The following is a 6,000-nucleotide window of genomic DNA, read 5'->3' as shown; positions in this document are numbered from 1 at the left end:
AGGATGGAGGGATTAAAAACAACAAGGTCTCAGACACACATCTGACACCTGTCCTACCCATGACTCTGTTGTGGTTCATGAAGTGCAGATGGGTGGACACGGTGAGGTTTATACAAAACATTCCAGCTCAGTTTCTGCACATATAATTCCTAAAAACACAGCGGCACTCGATATTTTTATTTTGTACAACGTTAAAACATTTACAGCTAGTTCTTTGAATGTTATATATACACATGCTCAGTTTCTCAAAGCTAATGATGGAGAAACAGCTTGTGTAAGGAGAAAGAGCAACCAAGGTCATCAATACTATGCATACTCTAGACTATGCATACAGTATTAGGTAAACCGCACCTGAGAATTACACCTCGTATTTTGAACAATTATTTAGTCACATTTCAAGGATATAATGCATATATTTTTCTTTGATGGCCTGACATGACATTTTGAACATTATTCCAGTAATAGCACTTACATTCCATCTGAGGTCACTGTTGTGAATTTCTTTGCAAAAAAAAATCATCTGAAGATAATAAATGGTCACATAAAATGGAAAAACAAACAAACAAACAAAAAAACCCTGGTTGGTATGAGCCTATAATCTATAAGCCTGGGTTACTCTCACTGGCCACTTTAATAGGAACTTGTTCTTGATTCTAAGATTCCTGTTCTTGGCTGCAGGAGTGGAACCCAATGTGGTCTTCTGCTGTTGCATGCTGAGATGCTTTTCTGCTCACCACGATCGTAAAGAGTGATTATATGACTTGCTATATCCTTCCTGGCAGCTTGAACCAATCTGGCCCGGGTTTCCCAAAAGCATCGCGCCACAAAGATGCTTGTGCATCAAAATGGTAGTTCAAGCAGCACAATGACCACTCTCTCTCCTAGTTAAGATGCTCTTAGCGTTAAGAGGCTTTTGTGAAACCCACCCCTGGCCATTTTCCTCTGACCTCTTTTAACAACAAAGCGTTTCCACCCACAGAACTGTCACGCATTCAGTGTTTTTTTTTTTTTTGTTGTTGTTTTTTGCACCATTCTGCATAGAGGCTGTGTGTGAAAACCCCAGGAGATCAGCAGCTTCTGAAATACTCAAAGCAGTCCATCTGGCTCAAACCAACCCCCATGCCACAGTGAAAGTCACACCTTGAGATCACAATTTTTCCTGTTCTGATGTTCGAAGTGAACACTAACTGAAGCTCTTGATTTGTATCTGCATGATTTTATGCATCGTGCTGCTGTCAAGGGATCAGCTGATTAGAGAACTGCATAAAAGAGCAAGTGTATGGGTGTGCCTAATAAAGTGGCAAGTGAGTGTATAAGTACGTTTTACTATTATATCGTGTGCACTTATAATCTTATAGCTGTTGGTCTAGCATATATACTGACTGGAGAAGAGTTCTTTGAAAAGATGACAATATAAAGAAGAGAGTGCCATGAGATAATACATGTGGCACTAGATATCCATCAGGTACAAAAACAATGTCCTCCAAACACCTACAGAGGAATGCATTTCAGTGATCTGCTTGCATAATTTCTTAAGTTGGTTTATAAACAGAAGGACATTGAAGGGTGTGTGTGTATAGCCAAACTAGAGCAGGTGGAAAGTTCAGGCATGTATCTGTTATGTTCTAACCATATTTCATACCTCTCTGCCACTGAGGCTGTTAACACACATACATCACCTTACACCAAGACTCTACTTTTGGCAGGCACACAATCTAAAATAGACATCCATATCAGGCACTCAGAACTCCTTCCTTATTTAAGGTCCTATTGGGTTTATCAGAACTGAGCAAACCCGATGGTTATGACTGGCAAGCTTCAAATCATGACCATAACACATAACGTTATATAGGGGGGAACTAAACAAAGCTTATTGGACATATTTAAAGTATTTCTAACACATACACACACACACGCGCGCGCACGCACACCATATAACAGTTCAGTATAACTGTAGCACTGAGATGCTAGTGACCAGCCTCAGAAAGATGTGAGACTTCTGAGACCCTTGCTAATAACCAATGAGCTCTAGCTACATTCCATCATCTCCCTAATGTCCTTTTCTGAGATCACAAAAGCTTTGATTTTTATTATATGTTAAAAATCATTATTTTTAAGCATGATAATTGACATAACGAACTCTAATCCACAAACAAAAGCTCTCCTGTATGGCTTACAAGGATGTACCAACACCATTTTAAAATATTTGACACCATACTGATATCAGTCCAGGGATGATACTCCAAATACAAGATTTGTGCTGTGTCAGTCAACATCACATACTTTCTTGACCTTAAATTACACCAGTGGGTTGGAAAATATGCCAAATACTACCTGACAGAATCTAGATCTTGAGGTATCAGATAATGGTGGTTTTTTTTTTAATGTCCTGTCTGCTTTCGTTACACCTGTATTTGAAAACTTCATTTAACGAGCACGTATATAGCATAAAAATTTCTTATGAGCCTTTGAATTTGCTTCTGAAATAAACACCTATCTTAAAAGGTTCCAGGTTCCAGGTAGCACACTGTTATATAATAATAATAATAATAATAATAATGGGGCAGCACGGTGGTGTAGTGGTTAGCACTGTTGCCTCACAGCAAGAAGGTCCGGGTTCGAGCCCTGTGGCCGGTGAGGGCCTTTCTGTGTGGAGTTTGCATGTTCTCCCCGTGTCCGCGTGGGTTTCCTCCGGGTGCTCCGGTTTCCCCCACAGTCCAAAGACATGCAGGTTAGGTTAACTGGTGGCTCTAAATTGACCGTAGGTGTGACTGTGAGTGTGAATGGTTGTCTGTGTCTATGTGTCAGCCCTGTGATGACCTGGCGACTTGTCCAGGGTGTACCCCGCCTTTCGCCCGTAGTCAGCTGGGATAGGCTCCAGCTTGCCTGTGACCCTGTAGAAGGATAAAGCGGCTACAGATAATGAGATGAGATGAGATGATAATAATAATAATAATGGGGCGGCACGGTGGTGTAGTGGTTAGCACTGTTGCCTCACAGCAAGAAGGTCCGGGTTTGAGCCCCGTGGCCGGCGAGGGCCTTTCTGTGTGGAGTTTGCATGTTCTTCCCGTGTCTGCGTGGGTTTCCTCCGGGTGCTCCGGTTTCCCCCACAGTCCAAAGACATGCAGGTTAGGTTAACTGGTGACTCTAAATTGACCGTAGGTGTGAATGTGAGTGTGAATGGTTGTCTGTGTCTATGTGTCAGCCCTGTGATGACCTGGTGACTTGTCCAGGGTGTACCCCGCCTTTCGCCCATAGTCAGCTGGGATAGGCTCCAGCTTGCCTGCGACCCTGTAGAACAGGATAAAGCGGCTAGAGATAATGAGATGAGATAATAATAATAATTAATGGAGTGGTGTGAGGCCGTTACCACCATGAAGAGTTTTTTTTCTTCTAACAACTTGCCTTGAAGTGTTTTTTTTTCTGATTATAGGCTACCAAAGAGGTTTACGAATAATTATCATTTATAATTTATTAATGTATGACGCACTATGTTTTTCAATCATTTGCAGTTATGAATAATGTTGTGGAACAGCCATGAGAAAAGTTAGTTCCTGTTATCACCTACATGATAACAGCTATAAACAGTGGTTCCTTCACCAGCCTCTTTTTTTTTCTCTTTCTTGAACCACAAAAGTCCGATATCCCAGAGGCCCTTCTGTAATGGAAAACTTTCTGACTATTACAAAGTGCTAATGCCCAAGACTTCATCCATAAATGTTAAACAAATGTCTCCTAACACAACTGTTCAGCATATTAATTATTATATATTTTTTCATTGTTTAATAACATTTTCTATCCATTTATTATTTGTCTTAAATGTAGATTGTCCACTAGAGACTCATCAAGTCCTTGTGAACAAGCCATTGTCAGAGCTTCTGCTGTTAAAGAAAATTAATCAACACATTCTGAACAATCAGATCCAAGAACTCAACAGTGGAGTGGAGTGGAGTGTGGAGTTTTACTTCCAATAGACATATAAGTGCAACTGGATCTTGTGGTCATTATATATTTAACAGTTACTCCATGAAATCAAGTCGTACATGAGCTTATAACTGGCTATAAGCCATGTACAACGAGATTGAGTAGAACTGTTTTATTATATCCACATTCACTGGATTTTGAGAAACAGAGCAGTTTTATTTTTGCAAATTCGATAGATAAAAACTTTATACAAAATGTCAGACAAAATCATTTCCACTTAGTGGACATGTGACAAATTGCATACATGAGTAATTTTAATGCTTAAAGATGAAGAATGTAAACAAACTGGTGAAATGACAGCAGCAATTTGTGAAAAATGCAATAATAATAATATCCATCCATCCATTATCTTTAGCCACTTATCCTGTCCTACAGGGTCGCAGGCAAGCTGGAGCCTATCCCAGCTGACTATGAGTGAGAGACGGGGTACACCCTGGACAAGTCGCCAGGTTATTGCAGGGCTGACACCAAGAGACAAACAACCATTCACACTCACATTCACACCTACAGTCAATTTAGAGTCACCAGTTAACCTAACCTGCATGTCTTTGGACTGTGGGGGAAACCGGAGCACCCGGAGGAAACCCACGCGGACACGGGGAGAACATGCAAACTCCACACAGAAAGGCCCTCGCTTGCCGGCCGCTGGGCTCGAACCCAGAACCTTCTTGCTGTGAGGTGACAGTGCTGACCACTACACCACCGTGCTGCCATAATAATAATAATAATTCTTGAAAAATAAAAAAGATATGTTCTTACCATCAAATACTTTCATTCCATATTTGTTGCTTTTTTGTATTTTTTGGGGTTTTGTTACCTCCGCCAAGGAGGTTATGTTTTTGGTAGTGTTGGTTTGTTTGTTGGTTGGTTTGTCTGTTAGCAACATTACGGAAAAAGTAATGAACGGATTGCTCTGAAATTTGTTCCAGAGGTGCGACTGGGCACAAGTAACAATCCATTAAATTTTGGCGGTGATCCGGATCACCTTCTGGATCCCAGATTTTTTTAAAGGATTCTTGGCGGAGGTCTGCGCTCTCCGAGTGCTTTTCTAGTTTTCAAGTAGTTTTTATTTTGTCCTCGGTTGGTTCAGCAACACGCTTGGCCATTTTGTTTTTCTCTACTCATGGTATATGAGCTGATATCCTAGTACTAGAGTAGCCAATCAGGGTGCGCGATTGTTCATATCCAGTGAATGTGGATCTCATCTCATCTCATTATCTCTAGCCGCTTTATCCTGTTCTACAGGGTCGCAGGCAAGCTGGAGCCTATCCCAGCTGATTACGGGCGAAAGGCGGGGTACACCCTGGACAAGTTGCCAGGTCATCACAGGGCTGACACATAGACACAGACAACCATTCACACTCACATTCACACCTACGGTCAATTTAGAGTCACCAGTTAACCTAACCTGCATGTCTTTGGACTGTGGGGGAAACCGGAGCACCCGGAGGAAACCCACGCGGACACGGGGAGAACATGCAAACTCCATACAGAAAGGCCCTCGCCGGCCACGGGGCTCGAACCCGGACCTTCTTGCTGTGAGGCTACAGCGCTAACCACTACACCACCATGCCGCCCAGTGAATGTGGATCTTATATGAAATGTTTAGATAAGATGAACATGTAAAGACATGAGGAAACTAGATATCGCCTGATCGTTTTAGGACAGACTGAAGGTCGAGTAGGTACTTAGAAAAATTTGTATCCGACGTTGACAAACCACACACTACTGTCGGCTATTACATGTCAAACGGTAAGCTACTTAATCTCTGGTAGTGATGGCAACCTCTGGTGTTTTGAAACTTCATAGCTTGCGGTTTGGGTTTGGCAAAAGAAGAGCACTATTCCGTCCCCCTGATCACCACTGCCCCGCCCCTCAGAGACTCAGTCTGGTGGCTCTCTGGTGCGAGAGAGAGAGATAGAGAGAGAGATGTAGAGTCACAGCTGATTGGTCAGAAACCAGCCTCAATCAAGGCTGAGGGGCGGAGCCAAGCTGTCTGTTCTCTTTTTCTAGTTA

The sequence above is a fragment of the Neoarius graeffei genome, chromosome 9 (genome assembly GCF_027579695.1).
Source record: "Neoarius graeffei isolate fNeoGra1 chromosome 9, fNeoGra1.pri, whole genome shotgun sequence".
Classification (NCBI taxonomy): domain Eukaryota; kingdom Metazoa; phylum Chordata; class Actinopteri; order Siluriformes; family Ariidae; genus Neoarius; species Neoarius graeffei.
This window is presented reverse-complemented; position numbering follows the sequence as displayed.